This window comes from Dermacentor silvarum, chromosome 3 (assembly GCF_013339745.2).
Source record: "Dermacentor silvarum isolate Dsil-2018 chromosome 3, BIME_Dsil_1.4, whole genome shotgun sequence".
Classification (NCBI taxonomy): domain Eukaryota; kingdom Metazoa; phylum Arthropoda; class Arachnida; order Ixodida; family Ixodidae; genus Dermacentor; species Dermacentor silvarum.
The window spans coordinates 190,723,988-190,746,997 of record NC_051156.1 but is presented as its reverse complement, the minus strand read 5'-3'; the positions used below and the strand labels follow the sequence as shown (position 1 = coordinate 190,746,997).

At 48.2% G+C, this 23,010-nt stretch overlaps 1 protein-coding gene across 2 annotated transcripts in view; it reads right to left on the bottom strand.

The window, feature by feature from the left end:
- The window catches only part of LOC119446316 (uncharacterized), a 519,665-nt gene that overhangs the window by 398,779 nt on the left and 97,876 nt on the right, over nt 1-23,010 (bottom strand). The window contains exon 1 of one of the 2 annotated variants that reach the window (XM_037710724.2): nt 21,883-22,396. The exons of the other annotated variant lie outside the window; for it this stretch is intronic. The gene's annotated coding sequence lies outside the window, so the exon portion shown is untranslated. Of the gene's footprint in view, nt 1-21,882; nt 22,397-23,010 lie in introns of those variants that run through there. 2 annotated transcript variants of the gene reach the window in all.

Genomic DNA, 23,010 nt, shown 5'->3' with positions numbered 1-23,010 from the left:
TTCTTTCCTTCTTCAGCCCAATGTCTCTTATGGGCAATGGACGGACGAGACTAAAGGTAACATGCATGGTGGACCGATTCTGGAACCCGTTAGAGGAGCAATTCCCCAGCGTCGAAGCGGCTTTTTTTTTTTCGTCCGAACGCGTTCCAACCTCAGCGAGCGGCGCGATTCAGAGTCGAGAGAGAGGAAGGCAGCAACCGGTCCTAACCTGTCCAGCTTACTATAGCAGTCGCATAAACGGTATCCTCGAAGGATGGCCGGAACGAACCAACTGGCCGTAACGGGAGCAACAATCCGTCATGACCCGCCTGTCTCGGACGCTAGTTAGCGCGACACAGCGTGTCGTTTCCCAGTGCGAGGCAGGACAGTTTCGCGTTTCACGTACTATAGTTATAGTAGTGACGTATAACAATGACCGTCGGTTTGATCGGGGAGAGCTCCGCGGCTAGAGATCCTGTAACAGGATAACTAGTTGCTGAGATTGAGCATCGTCGCGTTAAATGACGGATAGGCCACGTGCGTCTGCATCGTGCCACGCGAGCACTCGGATCCACGATTTACAATTTTCACAGAAAGTGCCCAATATTTGTTATCTTTCTCTCTCTCTTGCTGAAATGGAAACGAAAGACATTTAGTTGGTTACCTCACAATGGTGACATACTCGTTTTCCCCCTAATAGTAATTTTTAAAGCAAGCTATGGCGTGGAACATTGTCGCTGGTACCACCAAATGCGTCAAAGATACCCGCCCTTCGAGCACAGGGTTCCCTGTGCACCGGGTGATAAGTCGCCGTAGTATCGATGACTGTATACTGCGAGTTTACGCACAGCTAGGGCTGCGGATGATTCTTACCAGACGTTTCATGATATACGGCTCGTGTTACCCATACACCTGTTTCAAGGCAAGCGTATCAACCGGTTACCTTTCACGACGTGAATCGAACGAGTACGAAACTATAGGGAATTACGTATGTCAGCCACATATGCCTAGTTTTTTTCCAACGGATAAGCGCGGCGCGTGGTTCTCCTCATACCCTTGTTCTCCTCTTATCTTTCCACTGACGAGGAGTCAACGCTACGCTGTCATCCCGACGGCTATAGTTTCGAAATCAGCTGTCGCTATACCCAGACGCGCCGCGATTGAGCGCGTACCGTGATACCGCGTAAGTAAGCCGCCACCGTCACTGATTTCGCCGGGCACGGCAGTTACGAATCGACGCGGCAGTCACGTGGTCCCGGAACGCGCCTGCCTCGCGACGCCCCGGGTGAACTCGTCTGGATGCTCGTGTATGAAGAACAGTGCATACTCGAGGAGGTGTGAATCCACGCTGGCGATGTATAATGAATAAGAGTTCGCGATGGCGCGAAGAACGAGCAAAGGGGCGTGATATTGCGCTCGCACCAGAGGTGTCGGTTGCATTATGTATATTTGCAGCTTTGTCGCGTGCACTGGTTCGCGTGTATCCGCGAACAATTGCGCTCAGGGCACCTTCCAAAATGATACGCTCGATTTCGGTACTTTTAGACTAAAGTGTATCATTCAGTTTAAAGTGTATCATACAGCACCGCGGCACGCATCAATAAACACAAATAGTATAGCTGTCACTGTCCTCGAGCAACCGATATAGAACAAACTCGCACGCATGCCACCGTGGTGCTTTCAGTGGCCATTGATCGGTTGAGTGGTTTGACGAATGACGAAGGTCGATGCGGATTGATACACTGAGAATGTTCATTCGTTGTTCGGTACCTTAGCGAGGCGTAACGATACGCCCTACTTCGGATGACGGTCGGATTTGACTCCAGCTGTTGGATTTAGAATATAGTTTTCGAATTCGTCTTAGCATTTGTCTTCGGGCTAGTCCTCGAATAAGTCTTCGAATTAGTCTTTGGATTTGTTCTCGTATTGATTTCCAAAATAGCCTTTGTATTCATCTTTGTATTGGTCTTTCAGATTTGTTTTCGTAGTAGTCTTCGCATTTGTCTTCTGATTTGTTTCCACCCACGAGTGGATTCTGCGTAAGCGATGCGTGGGCCATATATGGTGCCCACGATTTGCAAGTTATCAGACCAGCGCATCTACAAGCAATGACAATAATCGTCGCAGTGCTGTAACTTTAATGAGGAGCAGTTAGACATCTCTATCAAAATTTTAGCCGGTTCATTTCTATGGATGCATCAGATGAACGATATTTCCGATGTATCACGTACCTACAAGAGGTTAATTCCTTACAGTAGTATCCGGCGAGGTATGTTGGTTGCTGCTCACTATAGAAGGCAAGATCCTAGACGAATGCTCGGAACGATTGATTCTATATATACAGGCAACTTACGATGCAGTTGATTCGATATACATTAGAAGATAGTCGAGATTACGCATAAGAGATTTTTATTATGAGAGAAAAGCTGAGAGGTCGGCCTGAATCAATGTTCTGAAGATTACGCATAAGCAATCGCATTGGGCCAGCCGTGCAATGGTCATACGGGCGAAAATGCCGTCGTCAGATGCGGAACCTCGCAGATGAAGATGCAGATTGAGAACTTCGCTAGGGCAAATTGCTCATAAATTCAGAAGACTTTACACGAAGGGATTTTTATATACTGAGAGGTAAAATTGCGCTGTCGAATCATACGAGAGGTTAGGACTTGTGCTGTCATCTTACCACGCATTTTTAATAAGCATACCTTAAGACTAAAGAAATATATTGATCAGAATTGCGTCTTGTTGCACTTTAGCTTCTTTTCTATAGAGGTCAGTTGGAACAGAGAAGTTCAGTATTCAGGAGTCCCGCAGCTCAAGTTACGTATTAAATTTGTTGTCCCACGTCTCACGTTAAGCAGGTTATTCTCAGAGCATGGTGAGTTCCCTAGAAATGACAACATTATCGCAATTGACAAGACAAGAATCTGCGACTTTTCATTCGCACGCAACAGCGGATATACTAACCATAGTGAGTGCACCGCACGTTTCAGCTAAATCCGAAGTAAGGTTTTTTTTTTTTTCTTGCCAAATATCCACATTTCCGGCTTCTAACCTACCAGCCGTTACTTCCTAACGATTCATGTCACATGCCATTTTTTTTTATTAAATGTATTTAAGGAGAGGTTGGTGCCTATATGTGGCGCCGGCTACTCCTCTTCTCTTACATCATAGTTGTCCTCGGAATGTTGTCAAAAATCACAAAACTGGACTAATAACCACATGTACGAACATTCACGTACTAAATCTTAACTGCAATATAAATAAATGTACGCACAACAGAAGAGTTCGCATAACATAAATACTCACAAAACTGAAGTGTTCACACACAACACATTAGTTCACAAAGCATAAATGTTAACCAAACCAAGTTCACAAAGAAGATGTTGGGCACTTGCGAATTGTTTTTGCCATTTATCATTCGTTCCGACATGACTCACACGCCGTCGCCGCGACGCCGTCATCGATAGAGATTGGCCGCTTGGTGCGACGTATAAGAAAAGAAGAATTTCGAAATGCAATGGAACGTTACAAAATATAGCGGCTTCTAATCGCACCCTGCTTCAGTCACCCTCGTAAGTAATTTGTTTCACGCACAAAGCCACGTTCCGCCTAGAGCGCTCTCGCTGGCTTAATCTTAAGCACGCAGCGGTCCACGAAATCTATTCGCGACCTCGCTTAGCTTCGACTAACCGAAAACAAACGGGCTGCCTTCCCTCTCGTGTCCAAAGTTAAGCGGAGGTGTACCCTTCGAAAGCGGGGCAAGTACAACGACAAAAATGATAACAACAACGAGAGAACCACGAACGAGAAAGAACGGCTATACGATGAGAGACCGTGAAAAGGTCCGATCGCGTCCCAGGAAAGAGCTGCCAGTTTACAAATGTAGGCACGAAGTCTCTCTAATAGCTCCGCGTCGCGCAAGGGCATGTGAGCGGTGCCCGGTGATACCGCCTTCAGCGTATAGGTATACAGAGGCCGGGCGGAGCGATTCCTTACAGAGATTGCCGACAGCGGCTATGACTACCGGCAGCACAGGACTCGAGCCGTGCATGTGCGTACGGTGTGCATGCCGTGGTACAGTCGGTGCCACGGGCAGTGGCGTGCAAGCAGCTGGTATACCGGGCACCCCTGGGCGTTTTGCTCGCTTGGCCGCCGACGGCCCCGGGCGATCAGCGACCCAAGACGCCCAGGAACGCCGCCGGGGTGCGCTTTTTTTTTTTCTTCTTTTTCTGCTACGCTTCGATCGCACATGGTATCCCTATATACGCGGACTTCTTTTCTTAAAGGCCTGCCGCTATACTGGCGTGGCAAGAGCGCGTGGATGGACAAACCGTTTGAATTCCTGCGTTAAAACCTTCAGACCGCGTGAAGTTATAGGGGGTGACCCGTACGGGGTTGCAATGCTATAGGTACCGGCTTCCTCGACGATTGGCTTATCCCGCCGATTAGCGTTAGCGCTGGCAACGTGGTAGCGAAGACAAAGGCCCCCCGTCGCTACTAAACACGCAACGTAGCACTTTAACCGATGATCTATGCCCTCACCAGCATACATACTAGAAGAGGCAAGAAAAGGTATAACTACTAGAAGTAGACACATCCGAAGAGTGGATAGGGTCCTTCTCGCAACGTGGAGCTTCGTACGCGAGGATTGGATAGTGTAACGTGCGTAGCTTTTTTACCTCCTCCATCCCCAGAAAATAATTATTTTCTGAATCTCTCTCTTTCTCCCTTTCTCCGGGTCTATATATAAACACCCGTAATAAACACCTAGACCCTCCCCTCCCCCCACCCTCTCCCTCGTCCAGTTCGTCAAAGTAATTCCTTTAGCTAATGACACCTGGTGAAAAACACATCAACGCCCTTCTTCCTGGGAATAAAACAAACTCCGATACTTTATAAATCACATTGTCGAATGTCGTCCTGGGTGGAGATAGTACATATATACAACACCCTCGCCCTCACTTCGCTTCCTCCACCACAGAAAAATAAATAAAAGAGAGTGAGAAAGAGAGAATATCAGAAGGGAATGTCTGTGAAGACGGCGCACGTGATACAAAGCGCAACATCTGTCGCCTTGTGATGTGGCGTTCTTTCAAGAGATCACTGCCCCATGGCGCATAGGATGAACTGACCCAGAGACCAGTGGCATTAGGTTCGTATCTCCAAGTTCTGCGTGGTAAGAGACAAGAGCCCTACCGCCTATAACTCCGTAGATAGCTTATTTTTCACATTCAAGTAAGGACGTGACCGGTAATGCGAAGGAGTGCATGGCAGTGGGGCTGCTCAGCGCAGTCGTTGACTCTTACCCACCGCGGTGGCTCAGTCAGCTAAGGCGTTGCGCTGCTGAGCACGAGATCGCGGGATCGAATCCCGGCCGCGGCGGCCGTATTTCGATGGAGGCGAAATGCAAAAAAACGCCCGTGTGCTGGCGTTGTAGTGCACGTTAAAGAGCCTCAGGTGGTCAAAATTAATCCGGAGCCCTCAACTACGGCGTGCCTCACAATCAGAACTGGTTTTGGCACGTATAAACCCCAGAAAAGAAGAAGCAGAAGAAGACTAGTAGCTGCGGAGTCTGTGGGACTTTCTTAACACCGAAGTAGAATGACACCAAAAATAAATAATCAATAAAGAAGAAACGTCAGGCAAAGTGGACGAAGAAGGAATGAGCCAAAATGAAAACCTGAAAACACTGGAAGGAAAGAAAAGAAAGAGAGAGCTAGAACGACGCTCAATCAAGTTAACTCCTCGGGAATGGCCATAGCAAGACGAGGTCTCTGGGCTCTTTCTGGCGTCTGGCGTCCTCGCATACCGGAGACTGCGCAGCGTGTGCGAAGTGTGTCAAGCCGTCGCGGTCTGCCTGTCCTCTGTGCTCGCAGCCAAACCCCTCGCCCCGTCCTCGTACAGGAGCCGAACGGCCTTGCAAGGTCTCGAGAGTGGCGTATAACGGTGCTGCCCAAATGGTCCTCTAAAGATTCCCCATCCGCTACTCTGAAAACCGTGCGGACCCCGCATATGATTTCCTTTACGCTCCGCTGACCGGCCCATTCTGGACTACCCCCCTCGCCCCTCCTACCCCCCCCCCCCCCCTTTACCCCTTGTGCTACCGTTTATCGAACCGTCTCTTCAAAGTTTCTTTAAAGCTTTCGGTGTGAACGCTGAACCGTGAACAAGTTTGTTTTACGTAGTTTTTTTTTTTTTCTTTCTTGCCGAAGTTAGAGCCCAGTGTTTTCTTCCTCCAACTACGTGCAGTTCCGAGACTACTTTGGGAAGTAAAGAAGATAAAATGGAGAGGCAGTCACCATCGAGAAACGCTGTCGCAAGATTTGGGTAAACTTTCTGACAAGTCAGAGTGACCAGATTTCACACTGAATTGAAGGATGGCTATTGAAATGTTTGCCACCATTTTATGAGGACTTGAGGTAAAGCTAAGGTGAGCAATTCTCCTGTGTGCGGAAGACAGAATAGATTTGGGAGCAGGAAGCTCTGTAACCCGCTGCCCTCTGAAGGTTTTCTTTCTTCCTATGCTCGTGCTCCTTCTCACCAGCCATATGCAGCGAGTGCACCGTATGCTACGGCTCGTGTAATCCATTAACGAGGGCCGGCTGCGTATTCCAGAGATGGGAGGAAGGCACGCCCATTGTCCGCTACTTATCCTTCCGGGAAGCTTACATTCAGTTGGCGTCAAGCGGAGGGCGATCAGATGCAATGAAGATGCATCTGATCAATAGGGGTGTATTCGCTCTAGTCCCCTTTCTCGATTGGCTAACATGGCCCATAGTTCGGTGATGTGGAATACAGCCTGAAACCGCAGCATGCCAACTTTATGAGTATCTTGTGTCGAACGACACGGATACCTAGCTCTATACTCACTTTCAAGATAACGAGTTCGAAATTTAAATGACAAGGTGTTGTGTTTCTTTCCCTACTTGTTAGCAAGAATTATAATCAGCTTTAATGCTCACTGACTGTATATATAGCGTTCCAACCTTCCCAACGAGATGCTCGATGGTTTCCTCGCACCTACAGGAGTCGCAATATTGTGTACCTGTCCTCGCTACGACGTACAACGCCTCTCTCTCACGGACAACTTTAAACCGCCTGGACTCGAGACCGTTCTCTGAGTCAAAGATACTCGGACCGTGGCTACAGCCGTCACTGGCACAAAAAGCGATTCGTGCACTAGTACAGTATTAGAAGTGCACGGTTTAAGAGACCGCTTATAGTGTCCCTGTGCATCATCCCACTCAGTACTCATTCTCTCCCTCTTTTCATTTTTTCTATTCCCCCTTTCCCTTACCCCTAGTGCAGGGTAGCAAACCGGATGCCGTCTGGTTGACCTCCCTGCCTTTCCTCTTCTTGCTCTCTCTCTCTCTCTTCCCAACGAGCGCTCGCTGGGCGTCAACTTATTACTCTCTGCGCGGTTGTGGGTACACGTGATCCCCTATCAAGAGCAGTGCAGAAGCTGCAGCCCGTACCTCTGTACTCACACGCAACTGTCCAGAGACAGGCGGTGCTAGGTCCCTCCCATAAAAAAAGGTTGATAGCCTCCAGTGTGTATGGTTTAAACTGCAAAGTGCTTCATTCCACTGACGTACCTTAATAAAATTTGGTGGCCGCTTTCCAGCCAAGTAATTTAATGGGGTCATTTGCTGACTTTAATTGTAGGTGCTTCATCTTGAACGATCACTTGAGAGAAGAGAAGCTCGATGATCACTACAAGTTTCACACAGTCCCGCGAACAGTAGATTCAAGAATAGGAAGCCCCTTTAATCGCTTCGGCATCGTTTCAAAGTGTGAGAGAACATTGTTCGTGGGTAAACTCCAGTAGCCCAGAATAACGTTACCTCAATAGAAAATAACGCCGTTCACGGGAAGCCATTCGTCACGATACTCCTTTTTCTCCACGCTCTAGCTTTTTCAAGAGCACACTCTACATATATAGCCGGACCTTGAGTCCGTATATGAACGTGCTTGCGCGCAGCCTCGTGGGTCCCCGCTCGAGCTTTAGTGCCTGCGGGTAAAGAGGTGCTCCAGATTCCACGGGCACAATCATCTCGCTCTTTGGAGAAAAGCCGCAGAAGCATGTCGATTACCTCGCGTAAAAAGCAGCGAAAGATGAAGAAGAAGAGCTAAAAGGAAAGGAAACAGCGAATAGGTTGCCGTGAACCAGGAGAAGAATGAAATTAAGAGCGAGCTGCTGCAGCGATGATTGCAATGAGTCTGGGTTCCACGGAGCTAGCCTCTCTCTCTCTCTCTCTCTCTCTTATTCTCTCCAGAAATGCGTATGCTGCCCAAGGTGCAGGCGTATAGCCCTCGTCCGAGCTCCTTCCTCAAGCACACATGCCCAGCGGTAGCAGCGCAGAGCCGTCGTGTGTCGAGCAGCTCGGCGGATGAGGTCGAGTCGATTGCGAAGCATCCATCTTACGGAACGTGTCGGGAAAGCCGATTTCTCGGAGAAACGAGTGTCGGTTCGCGTGCGAGGAAAGGAGGAATTAGGCGCGAGAACGTCTATCCTGGCGTGATGAAAAAAAACAATTTAAAGGAATTCTCGCTGGAGCACCGCAGAACGAGACATCCTTTCTTTTCTTTTTTTCAGCAGGCTACGCCTTATTTCTCTCTCCCTCTCTCTAAGTAATTGATTACCAGTGGAGAAGAACAAGAAAGCACTTCACACCGTCCGCGCGGCCCAGTTGCTTGCTCGCGCGCACGCAGCCCACCGCGATATAGCGTCCTACCCTTTATACGAAAGAAAGGAAGAAACGAAATTTCCTGTATTCCACGATCTCTGTCTCACTCTCTCTCTCTCTCTCCTTCTCTCTTTAATGTAATGATTCTTAACAAAGAAGTCCCGCGTCTCGCGCCACTGAACCAGGCGGCCGGGAAGAGTTAAGAATAACAACCACGGTGACTTCCTGAAGTGGGCGCGCAGCGCTATGTGCGTGAGGAATGTTGCGAATTGCGGAGTACATACGCTATAAAAAATAAATGTACACCCGTACACGGGGCGTAATTAACACCCCGTATAAGGATGTAAATTGTTTATGAGTTATAAAGTAAGGGTGTAAATTATGCAAATTACACCCCATGTAATTTACACCCTTACACGGGTGTAACTGCACCCCGTGTGACTTGCACCTGTACGCGCGGTGTGAGTAAGGGTGTATATCAATCTATAACTCACACCATTACGACCAAAAAGGGCGTAAGGATGTGAGTTGTAGGCACGTTTACACCCTTACTCACATTTAAGGGTGTCAATTATTTTACGGTGTACAGTAAAATCGGTGTTAGCTTCGCTGAAGTCGAGCGCACCTGTCACTCGTTTCGCCATTCGCATTCATAAAGGTTTAAGATGGTTCCCCAGCATCGCGGCGCTTACAGAAGCGAGATATATAGGGACCGACAACGCTCGATCACTCTAAACAAGCAGAAGCGCAGTTGGTATAGGTTCCATAACGGGACATATATCTGAATCCTTAAACGGGTACGTCGCCTCTGACCACTACAAGCAGAAAGGTTTACGTGGCGCTAAAGCCATCATACCGGGGTTTGCGAGAGCAGAACTGATTTCTCGTGATTTATAGAATACCGGATCCGATCGGCTTCTGTCTGATCAGAAGGCAGGCCAGAAGGGCCTTGCTTTGTATGGTAGTGCTAAACGCCCTTGAGGTCTCTATGATTCCAAGTATACGTTCTGTAGAACTCGTGTTGTATGGACGTCTTGGCGCTATCAGACGAGTGACCAATGAGTGGCCCTGACATTTTGATTATAATTAATGAGCGATGACGGCGCCCAATAATAGGAAGTGACAATTTGGCTTTCACATCACGTTTTGCGCTACATCTTCCATTAAGATTCACCTTGAACGTCCAACGCAGACGGCCGCACAATGCACTCAATAACCGGAGGTCCAGGCATCGCCGATACCTTACGGTTCTCCATATTATACTTGGCAGTTTGCTTCGAAGCGTGGCTCCAGTATGTAGATGTGCCTTTGAACAGCAGCAAGAAGATGAAGAAGAATGCGACGACTTTCTCGCTGCAATACGCCCCATGCATCACAGCTGCACTAACTCCTGTAACGGTAGACCGGGCCAATATGTTCCATCACCGCAATGCATTTTCCCTTTCTGACATATCTCTTACGGATAACGGTATATATGGACTGCTTGGGCGAGATTGAAAGACGCCTTTGAGATCCTCCATCAATTTCCTTTTTTCGTTTTTGTTTTCGCTCTAGAGGAAAAAAGTATTGTTGGCAAGCGAGTAGACACGTGTCGTAAAGAAATCGCGACGATGAAGCGTCGTCACCGTAATCAGGGATACGAGACACACTCGCACGGAGCTGCGAGCAAGCGCATTCCAGAAGCGTCTTACGGTTTTATTTCTCGGCCGAGATGGTGTGTAGGGGAAGTCCGCTTACTTATTAGGCAACATCCGTGAACAGTTATACCCGGTATATATATACACCAAGGTGCAGGGACTGGCTGGGATCACACTCTATATCGATCAGCGCAAGGGCCTCTCTCTCTATATACGCATGGCGTACACGTACACAGTAGGAGGAAGCTTGCGGCCTCCTGTAGTACCGACAACGCCCGGAGCTTCTGTGGCTCCCGATACAAGTTCGACACGTACACTCCGATGTACAACTCCGCGCTGCGTTACAAATGAAGCCGCGCGCTCGGGAAGGAAAGTAAAAACGGCTGAGAGATTACGGAACGGAGAGAAGTGTATAGCGCTCGGTATAGTGCACCTATATACATCCTGACTATAGCCCCGCTTGCGAAGATCGCGGAACAGCAAGTCGAGCTATAGTTGGCACGGGCTCACTCGGTGATATGCGATATAGAGTTTGCAAAACGCAGCTTATATGCGTCGTGTTCCTAGAAAACAGACGACACGAACGGCCAGGCTGATCATCGAGGCATCTTCGAACATCGAATGCGGATGCTGTGCGTGTCGGCGAGTCATGAATTGTGTTAAGCAATGTTGAACAAACTTTTTTAGCAGCTTAGGGTCGGTACGTTCGCGCTTGCTGTTGTTGATGCTGCTGTTGCCGTTTGCGTTTTGCATCGTTTGTGTGCGAGAGCGATTTCGCTACCATTTCGCTCGCGTCTGTGTGTATTACATGTGCAGTTTAGCTGGGATTCGGTGCGCTGACACTCGTGATTACAATACAGTATACCCGCGTCTGCGTATTTTGCGCTTTCCTTATAGGTGTTGCCCTTTTGTCGATTATTTATATAGCTAATGGATGCTGCATTTTTTTTCTTTACAATCACCAAGTGATCGCTCAAAAGAATGTCATCTCATTTGCACCACCACTACGCGAATTATACTCGCGAGAAGTCGGGCCCGAATTATATTGAAAGCTTAACTCTCGATAATCTTGTCGGGTCATACAGATTGATGGGCGGATTATTCGCAAGATTGTCCTAAACGGCGCTAAGCCTCACAACGATACCTTGGAATGATAATAAAAGTGCGTGAATGATTTTGTCTGAAACGCCGAGGAGGGAGAGAGAGAGAGAGTGAGATGCTCTTTAGTGAAAACTGGAGAAGTTTGCCCTGCGGCACGCCCAGCATGCCACTCCAGATGATTGCAATGACAAATGAAACGATACAGACTGTAGGACATACGACACTTATAACACACAAGTAACACAGCACACAATGTTAAAGTATATCGTTGAGACCAGTGTTTCGCAAGAAAAAAGTTGAAAGCGCCTTCATAGCGCGAGACACGCAGGCGGCGCTGGTCCGTGGTATACAATTGGAAGTTGTGGCTCAAGGTGCGAACAGCTCAGGTACATAGCATTTCGTGCGGTCATTAAGATGGTGACATTGTTGAAACAATTCATGCTCTTCTACAACTGGAGTAGCGGCACCGGCACAATTAGCTCGTTGTATGCAGATTCAACGCAAGCCAGCAGGCGTCAAACAAATATAATTTCTAATTAGACATAGTCGGGTGAGGCTTTCGTCCAACAATGGACATAAGACGGGCTGATTATGATACAATGTCGTCCAAAACACAGCCCAGACTTGTGTGCATTGTGCTCAACGTTTACCAAAGAGACACAGTTACAAATATCTGCGGGCCTATACAAATTAGAAGCTGTTTCCCGTACTATTTCTTCAGTCGATGTGGCATTCGGACTCGTCGATACCCACACAGCAAAACGGTAGCGATGTAACTGCAGTCTATAATTTACTGCGCGGAGATGTGAAAACCCGTAAAAATTGCTGCGATAAAGGTGTATATATATCTGGCCGCGTGAGGAGTACACGTCGATATCCAAGGAGAAAGCGGCCGCGTAAGCCGCGTTAGGCTCCACTGGTCACCCGATAAAGATGATAAAAAGGTTAGGCCAACGGAATAAAAAATATATATAAAAAGCAACGCGATACCTCGGGCAGCTACATTAAAAGCTTCCGTTAGTCGAAGGTGCGGCTTGAGCAAATTTGACAGCCCTTCAACCGTAACGTTGGCCATTTAGAAGGTCAGCGCAGTCGTGCATTGTAAATGGGCAGGACACAACAAAAAATGTAGAAAACTGAGTTTATAAAACAAAAAAATGCATCTGCAGAAGAGCGAGAGTGTACAGAGTTTCAAATCAGGAGCCAAGCCATCGTTAAAGATGTATAACTTTAATAAGAAATACTCATTCAGAAGAGCTGCGTTCGAGCCTTCTTGCAACGTGGCGACCACGAAAAAAAAAAAAAGAGTTCGAGCGAAAGTTATTTTGGCATTTGAATTTTTATTTCATACAAAGAGGCAACGCGTATACACCTCAACCTAGCTGTGCTTATGATTGCACCAGCCTATGTTTAGTAACCAGGGATTAAGAGTAGTTATTTCTACAGGACGTTTTCTTCCAGTTGCTTCACGTCGCTGCCTTTCCACTATCCCTCTCTTTAATGACCCCGCTTGGTAAGCGCATCATATTATAGTATACGCGAGACAATGAAATTGCACTTGAAAGCGAGGACCGTGAAAACCAGGAGAAGGGAGAACAAAATATGGAAGAGCCGCTAACGGGTCTTACGCCGGTTCCCAGCCTGTCCCGTATATGCGTAATGTCCCTGTAATCAGCCTTGCCTCAGACACGTACCGCCGGCCGCACAGTCAATATACCTTACAACTTTCACGTGGCTTGGAAAACCAAGAATGCCCGCGAGAGTGGCTCAGTGGTGTTCAGCTGCACAATGAGAACGAGGTTGTGGGTTCGATTCCCGTGCACTACGATGGCGGCTGGAATATACGTAGCTTTGTGTTCCCGTTTAAATAAGTGAACCCGGAGCCCCCTCAGTGGAGTCACACACAGTACCGTGAGTTGCGTCCGGACGTTAATACCAGACACGTTATTTCACTTCAAGGCCAAGAACAACTGCACAGCGTAGTTTACGATAGTGACTGCAAGTATATTTATAACGTCCATCAGCCATCAGGGAGACCATATAAATGGTCTCTCTGACGGCTGCAAGATTTAACAATACCCTGAACTATGCATTCATTACCTATGCGTGCGTGTTTGCGTGTTCGCGGCGCTAACCCTCTAATTTCTCAACCAGGAAGATGGCAGCCAGTCAAACGTGTCACTTTTTCAGCAAATCCAGTATCTCTCTCTCTCTCTCTCTGCAGACAGCACAAGGAAGCCCGATTGGGCTACGCAGAAAGCGTGCAGGGAACCACACGTAGCTTTTATACTAATGCACCGACCAATAAAGTGCGCATATGCCAGTCGTAGGCGCCCGTAAACCGTTCCTCCCCACGTCGAACTTGATTCGAATTGACGACTGGTTCAAGAGGGCAGCCCGTGCATTCCGCGATGCCGAAGGCAAGAAAGTACGGCCGAGAGTGCTTTCTATAACCCAGCGCGATAAAAAGACGAATCGAAGAACGAGCGGCGACCGGCGGCAACTGAGGCGTTCCTGCACTTTGCGAGCTCTGATCTCGATTTGCCAACGGGGGAGAGAGCACTATACATATACGATATACCGGACGCAGACCGAGAAGAAATAGGAAGAAGTTCGATCCTTCTCCCACATACCGCGCTCTTTTTTTGACCGTCGTGTATGTATACGAATGCGACCGCGGAGCGAGCGAGATGTGTCTCGGCGCTCGATATCTGCATGTATACCAGTGACAGTCGTGACCCCCGCCGACTATACGTATTCTCTTCTGCGCAGAAGCGCGCGCGATCACGTGCACGAACACCGGCGCGCTTATAGCTTATAGTATACAGCTGTCTGCGTGCTTCTGCACCAGGCCTGCCCATCCCTCGCGGGCTTTGGATGCTCTCCTCCCCGTTCCGAAGGTGCACCTTCCTTGTCGTGCTCATCGCTCAGCAAGCAAGACCTACTTTTGGAACGGACAGCGCCGACAACCCAAGTCTCCCCTCTCTACCTCCCTCGCCCGCCCACTCGTGATTTCTTCTCATCCCTGCCGCCTTGTACACATTCTCACTGCGGCCCGTCGTTGTTCGGCATCCCTCGGGGGCCTTGTCGAAAGCGAAGGGAAAATAGCAAAACCAGAAAGAGACATGCGCGACCGGCGGCCGGGACAACGCGGGCCTATATACTTGCCTGCGTTATGGCTCGCGAGCGCGTCCTGCTATACGGCTGCTGTTGTGCCGCCCGGTTGTTGGCCAGCGGCCGGCCCGTTATATACTACATTGTTTGGCGGTGGAAGGGTGGGGGAGAAGGGGTTGGGGGAATGCCAGGAAGTGTGACTACGGCGATGTTACCGCCTACCTTACCGCAGCTTCGCGCGCTTTGACACGTGATCTCTAACAGGAGCGGAATAAAGGGACGGCCGTTCCAAGCAGCATGCAGCTCTCTCGTTCCATTATTCGACGTCTATACGCTCTCTGCCGTTGATACTGAAAATGGCTAGAGGACGTATAGGGTTAGACGGACTGACGTCGACAGGAGCGCAAGCTCAGAGGCTCTGGAACGCACGAATACGCGCCGCGCTTTCGAATACACACAAAGCCGCCGGACGGATTGTTTTGCGCGCAGTCGCTCATCGTCGCTTCGAGTGAAGAAAAGCGGGGGACGAGGAAAGTGCCTGGCAAGGTGTGAGATGGCACTCGGCGCACGCGCTAAGAGTGTCCTCACTTTTTGAACGCCGGCAGTTCTGGTGGTAGTAGCCGGAAGAAGAGAGACTGTGTCGCCATTTTGGGGTTGTAGTTTTTCGTGGTTGCATGCTTTGGAGTGGTTGTTAGCCCCTCCAGTCATTAATCGTGATCGACTGTCGATAAATGTGTGAAATTTAGATACTTTTATGCCAAGGTGCCTGGAGACTCCATTGAAAGCAAGTCAGGGTTGGAGAATGACTTCAAAGTGGCGAGACGGACTCGCTGGTTAAAGTTGATGTTAAACAGATCTTGAAGCTAACCGACACACAGAGAAATAGTTATAGAACAGTAGACAGAACAGCGCTTCTTCTTCTGCTGTTTTTTCTTTCTTCTTTCTTTTCTTTTTTTCTCGCTAACAACTAAAGAAAAAGCACTCTATTGCCAATTGTTCTGTCACCTATTGTCTGTGTGCCGGTGCACTTCAAGACCTTTCTGTAGAATGAGTCCTTGTGCATTTTGTAGTGAGTCATCATAATTACAGAGCAATTAAACATATATTTATTCTACAGTCAGTAGTGTTACGTTTCTTCATAAAAAGAATGAAATCGCCCACTCTAATCGCATGTCCAATTATTGGCTGCCAAGCATTACTAGCAAGGAAGAAGAAAAAAATTATTTCGCAATTTTTACCGAAACGACCTACGTCACACGTTCCGTCAAACACGGTAGTGCATTCACCAAAGCGGTTTCCTGTAGCGATGCATTTCACTCAGAAGTAAAATGGATGCACTTTAGGTAAGCAGAATGCTCAATTTACCCTAAGCAATTTACCATAAGTTTGTGGTCTGTTCCTTCCCACCACTGCACAGAAACGGCAAAAACAAGTTGCGAACACAAATCTGTAGCAGTTGTTAATAGAACGCATTGCTGCGCTAGTTGTTTTTTTGTTTTTTTTACTTCAAGTTTAACAAGCGCACAACTTGTAAAGGACAAAAATAAGGTAGACTAGCGCTTGTCTTGGGTCTACATTATGTGGTCTCGTCTAAACTGAGCGCTTGTTAAATCTGCGAGCCAGTTGTTCTAGCTCTACATTTTTCTCTTTTGTCTTTCGTGTAAACGACAAATTGACCGTGTGTATGATCAAGTATTAAGTCGTATGCTACAATTTTTTCAGCAACACTATAGGACGACACTACTAACAAAATAGAAGGCTCTATAGCTATAGTAGTGACGTTAAGACTTGCACGTGTCCTTCGCGTTTAACATCAGGTTAGATAACGAATGTAAGTAAAAAAATGTTGCGCCATATATAGAACAAAAGAAACGCGACGGCTCATCTTCGCAAAACCCGTTTTCATTTTTCTATACCCTCCTCGCCGTCAGCGCATTGTCGAAAGAATGCCACGGATATCAGGAAATCCATTATCGTTCTTTTTCATCGCCTTTCTTCCTCGCGGAGCAAACGCGCGCGTAAGCCAACGTTTTCTTGATAAGCGTGGAAACTAGATGACCAGGCACCAACCTCGGTCCCCAGCGTCTACGAATACTTTTTGCCAAGCCGCGCATCCCGGCGTCCTTGGTGGTACTGCGTTATAGAAAGCTCTGCCACCCACCGACGTTATACGATGGGTATTAGGTCTGGACGACTTGGGAAGAGCTATTTCGAAGTAATGCGAGCTCTGTTTGCAGCCAACTTTCCTGGAATAAAGGGTATATAAGCACTCCGCCGCTTCCTGTCGCCGAACTCTTTTATTATTATCGTTTCTACGTGGTTGGCTGTCGAATCAAGTCGATGAAGAGGAGGGGGCCTTCTCGGGGCGAGCCACCTGCTCGCCGTTAGGCCTAACGCTTATGGACATAGGCCTAGCTGCCAGCGATGCGGAACTAAACGCAGCCGCAATGCTCGATTCGATACGCACCCACGAAAAAGCGCTTCGACCGCGGACATTCCACGCCGGCGGCTCAAGTATAACGGCATTGAAAATTCGGTGGATTTTTTGCTGGGCGTTTCTTTAAATGGAACCCGAAATGAACAACCTCTCCAAGGCATCTTTCCGCAGGAATGCTGCAGACTGTTTTGTTAAAGACAAGGCTCCGATGAACGGAGGGGGGGAAAAAAAAAGGAAAGATGAGGCCATTGTTACATATCTCGAAGTGTAAGACAACCGCCTAAGAGTGGAGTCCCGCAGTATAGTGACAAATAAAACCCTTGCAGAAGGCACTTCTCCAAGCTGCCGTTCGTTTCACGGAGCTTGGTATGTTCTCTTGTGTCATTAGCGTCTTTTTCTCGTCAAACAAACAAACAAACACACACACAAGCAAACAAACAAACGAACGAACGAACGAACGAACGCTGGCAAAACTAGCAGGAGAGCAAGAATATGTTAGAAAAGAAAGAAAAAAAAAAATACGTGCTTTTCTACTGAACAGCAAGCACCGCCTACTTTGCCTACTTAATTTGCAATTTTCTTCGCAACCACGGTGTGGTCGTTTTATTGAGCCAGACTTCTTTACAAGGACCTTTCTCTTTCGGGCTAAATGTACACGAGAAATCCGCTTGAAACACGAGGTCATGGTTTTATTGCGCGCAACAGAAACGAAATGAGAGACCAGTGACGCATGCAAAGAAAAGCCTTCGCAAGCTTTCTTTACTGGTTGAAGGAAAAATGAGAGAACGCTACAGTGCCACATCTAGCCATGAAAACTGTCTACAGGAGACAAGATATACAACAAAACGTATTGAATTCATGCACAGCACATGCCTTACAGCAGACCTATACATATTACGCATGTTAAACATTATGCGTTACGGCAAGTATTTCGCAGAAATAAAGAGAACTGAAGGAAAATATGGAAGAAGAGATTTTGCATAAATGCACGTGACTTCTCATAAAGCTAATGAAACCAGCGATGTCCCGGACCAAACATTTCATGCAAACATCTGTATACCAGCAGCACCCTCAGGCGTAGCAAGTTATCCAGTGAACTATAAGCCAATCAGCACGCGCTGAGCGCGCCTGAAGGACAATTCCATGCAATAATTGGCATGTGTGGATAAGAGCAGACTATAGGCTTGCGTTTACTTTCTTCTTTATTCTTCATATCTGTCTCTTTTAATCTCCGTAGTTTAGTGTAGACAGCTGTGTTGAAACCTCTTCTCAGACCTGTTCGTGGCAGAAGTCATTGTCCTTCACTTGTTCTCTTTGCCCTGTTGAGATTATATTATATGCTGTGATAGTAATGCGTACCGCCTCTGATTTGTGTGAACGGTTTTTCGCTTATCTACTTTTCTATTTTCTTTAATTTTGTCTCTTTATCAGTCTGGCCTTTGAGTATGGCCTAAAGGGCAACAAAGTTGGCTCCAGTCTGCCTCGCAGTACGTACTATTCTCGTGAGGTCAGTCTGCACCTATGACTCTCCCGGAACTGAGCCAAATCGCAGCGGTTAAAGGGACCGCTACGGAAGGGCAACACTTGGTGTACAACGCAACGTCCAATACTTAGTGCATCGCTACTCCGACTGTAGGAATCTGACGGAACCCTTTGGGAGATTGCTGGATGCGGTTTTGATACAACAGGCGGTATATCGGATCGCACGTGGAACTGTACGTACCGCGTGTCATCGTCTGCTTTAGAAAGTTGTACCGTTAGAGGGAACGCCCAGTTTCACAAGTATACATACGGCAAGCCCCAACTTAACTGAGATCTACTTTAGCGCGCCGGTCACGAACCATCAAGTGACTCCTTGAGAGACGCGCCGACGCCCTCGTATTATCCACAGCATTGGGTATCGCATTCGCTTCTACATAAATAGGACGCAATTACCCCGACGCGATATTCAAATCGTGAGAAAGCTCATGTACTTGGCGCGCATTCGTATTCCTGCGCTGCTTCTGGACTTGTTTCCCTCTCCGACTTAATTCTTGTCTGTGAGCGCGCTGTTTTTGTAAAGAGCTCCCTAACCTTCACAACCTTTATCTAAGACCTTGAATATGCACGCAGAACTAGCGTTAAGCTCGCTTCAACGTTTCTGCTTGGGCTCTGCTGCGTACTCGATTACTGCTCCCTCGCCGGTAGTATTTCTTTTAAGCACGCGAAAAAGAGGTCTAGAAGATGTCTTGATGAGCTGGTGAGATAGACGTCTAGGAGTGGTATACGAAAAGACGAGAAAAAAAAAGAAAGACAGAAAGCAGGAACGTCGTGGCGGGTCGCCGTTACGCGCGGCAGCACCTGGGTAGAAGCTGCTTCTGTGTGTAGATCGTGGGAACGAACGGTAATACGGGACCGCAGTAACGACCAGCCGACGCGTATTATAACGCCCGCACACTGTGTCGTAAGGCCACTGCGCGAATGCCTCGGCCTCTCGCGACAATAACGAAAAAAATAAACGCAAACAAAAATAAAAGAGTACTCGGCACGTGGACGACCCTTTCGTGACGAGGTGCGCCGTGTGTTGTGTACGGTGCGACGTGTTTGTGTAACCCGTTGCCCGATTCGTTATGACGAGAATCTGTTAGTCAGTCTTGTCACGTGATCAGTGCTTAAAGGGACACTAAAGAAGGAAACTAAGCGAAGCTGGAATAGTAAATTGCGTTTCTGAAATACAAGACCTCAATGCGAGTGGAGCCCTGGTAATCCTGGATAGGCGCAAACACGAAATGAGGGAGGCCGACGCCGTCTTCGTGTGATTGGTCGGGCGCGTCGTGGCGTCTTGGATTTGGGCTGCATCTATACTACGATCCAGTTTAGTGTGTAAATTAAGGTCTACAATGGATTCGAAAAGCGCTAAAGATTCAACCTAGCATGTTTTGAGAACCCTTTCCCGAGCCAAAGGCGGCCCAAATAAGAGAAAATGCTTTGAAAATCTGTGACGTCACACCGATTTATTGGCGATGAGGTCGTGGCGCTAAATAAGCAACTTTGGTTCGTTTCTATCCAGTATAGTAACGAACATTTATTTCCGTCAAAAGAATGAAAACAATGTTTTGAAAGAACGCTTCACCAGTTCGAAGTGACTAAGTGTTGCTTTTATTTAGTGAGCCGTGAACACTTCGGGATAAAGGTCAAGGCACTGACGCCGTACGTGTGCTAATTCTGCGACTGTCTCGACTGTTCTGTAAAGCAAAACTCCAACTGCTTGGCATGAGTTACAAAAAAAAAGATTATTTATGCTCGGAGCACTTCTTTTTGTGGTGTCACGAGTCACAATGTTGATGCCTACTAATTGTTTTCACTGGGCCGAGGAGTGTCGGTTCTAGAGTAACTGCCCTGTCCTATTTCCATGAATTGCATAGTACTAGTCAATCCGGAGCGTTAGACAAAATGAGGACTGGCCGCCTGGATTCAAGTTATACCAGTTTTCTAAAAAAAGTCAGCCAACAGAAACACTGATAACTCCGCGCAAAAAATAAAAAATAAAATCTGGTGTTAGAGCAACCACTCGGCGACGCTGCCGTCGTTACAGTAATTGTCTGCTTCTTCATCAGTCGGTGCGCGCCTTCACCTAAATCAGTTGAAATTATTTGGCTGACTCGGGGGAGTTATTTTTTTTTTGCTTTGTGCCACTTATAGTGCTACTGCGTCCTGTTCTCTTCAGTGCTAACATCTTTGACCACGTTGCGCATATCGCACGACAAGAAACCGAAACAATGCCTACAAAGTTGCGCAGCGGAATCATTACTACGTTATACCTAAAGTCCTCCAAGCTTTTCCTCGGCAGCTTTTGAGAGAAATAGCAATCAAGAAACAATGAGAACGGTTGAATGATTTCTTGAAGCGAGAAATCAAGACAACGCACTCTACTACACGCGATGTATCGCTCAACGCATACAAGAGAATGCAAATTATGCAATACTCCAAACACCCTCTACACACATGGTCTGGTAATACAACAAGAACCCACGCACAACGACCATCCAAGCATCAACAGAAGCCAGTGGGAGGCTCCGCTGACACGCCCAAGTCCTGAGGACCAGCTACGGCTGGCGTGGCTGCCGTGGGACAAACCCACGGCTACCTCACTCAGGGTGGCCGTCCACCTGCGGGCACCAACAGCTTGGTCTCTCAAGTAAAGTTTATTCACTCACTTACTCACACACTCTTCCCCTTCTTGCTATCTCATAAAATATTAGGCCAACAAAAAAATTAAAGTCGCATAACACAGCGACGTGAGCTCACTTATATACAAGGGACATATCATCTCATTTTTCTGCCGTATATGGACGTGAGCGCTGGGATATTTGCGGTAATTGACGCATCGCAATCACACAAAAGACAACACTGATTGATCGCGCGGATAGTATCGTAGACGTCCAGCCTGATATTCCTCTGTGAAGTTGATTCCACTCTAAAGCAACAGCACTAAAATGGCTACTAATGCAAAAGTTCCTTGGTGTAGTTATGCCGTCGGCTACGACTACATGCAAAATTTACATTACCTGTCTCTAACCAGTGGTCCAAAAAATAATGAGAAATATGTCTAAAATGTTGTGCTATAGACGTTGCAGGCGATTAGCGAGTCACGTCTGAATCAAACGCGCACTTGTTACGCAGACTTGTCTTCAAAGCTAAAAACTCATCCACCACCGTCAGAGGAACGCTAGCCTGCACTTTCATGTCATGGTTATACTGACGTCTTACTTTGTTCAAACAGCTTCGCTCACACAAAGTGTACGCTCACGCGCGATATAAATATCTGGCGCAGCCGAACACAAAGGAGCGACGCGATGAGCTACAGGACGACCGAAAATAGTAAGAAACGGGGACCGTTTCCCGGCGAATGCCACTCACAGAGAAACAATCACGCATCACCTACCTTTCAATGTAGCGGTCGCCCGTAGACGAACCGACTCGTCATCGTCGTCTCAAAGTTGTGCGAAGATGGCGCAAACAAACGAAATCCTTGGTGGTCAAGCCGGGGTTCGTCCGTCCGCCGTTGACGAGCGCAAACAAATCGGCCACACAGAAATCCCGCACCGTCCTAATCCCAATCACGGAGAAACGGCACCGTCCTTAATCCCAATCGGAGGATACCACCAGCCCGCTAGAGCACACCGAATCACCGAAGATCGTCGCACCGCACGTTAGACGAGAAGAAGGCACAAATCGGCAATTTTTTGAAAGACGACGAGAGAACCAGTCGAAGTTCACTGGGCCAAGGACTCGCTGAGAAGCGGGTCGCCGGCGACTGGAGCAGACGACACGCCGGTGCGAGCAGACGACGTCTTGCCGCTTCCAGACGATGACACCGGACGATAACTTGTAGACGGTCCTTGCGGACCCAGACGAGCACAGTCAACTCGGCCGAGAGGATTATAACCAACCGAGCTGTGTGATCTAACCGCAGTCGTATCGAGCAACCGCTCCGGAGCCTTCTCCCGCGTAGACGGATCAGCTGCGTCTCAAGCAGCCCGAAGATGCTCGTTTGAGAGAGGAATCGCGGACAGCAGAAGAAGGCACTGCCGGCGTTATCCGCGCTTGGCGGCGACTGACTGAAGCGCCGGCGATGCTGCGCTCGGTTCGTCTGCAACGGAGCGGCAAGAGCGGTCGGACGGGATGCGGTAAGGAGGCGGTGGGTGAGGACTACTACCACGGCCCTGCTGCCAGCAGCTGCTGGACCACGTTCCGGTCTGGCGGCGCGTTGTGCGAGCGCTAGCTGTTGCCGCTAGCCGGTGTGGAAGAACCTTCCCGGTCACGTGACGGCTGAAGCTGGCGGCACGCCTTCTCGCCCGTCGCTCACAGCGAGCGCTTGGCGCTGGTTGTGCGGCATGCAGCGCCTCACGCTAGACTAGCGGGTCCGTCCGCGCGCGCGAGTGCGCGGGAAACGGCGTAAAAAAACCTAATTTAAGGGGCCAATGTCTCCCGTGACCCATATATCAGGAGACCTCCCCCGCCACCATATGCTGTACTCCACTCTGGGTTTCTTAGTCTTGACTATTTTTTG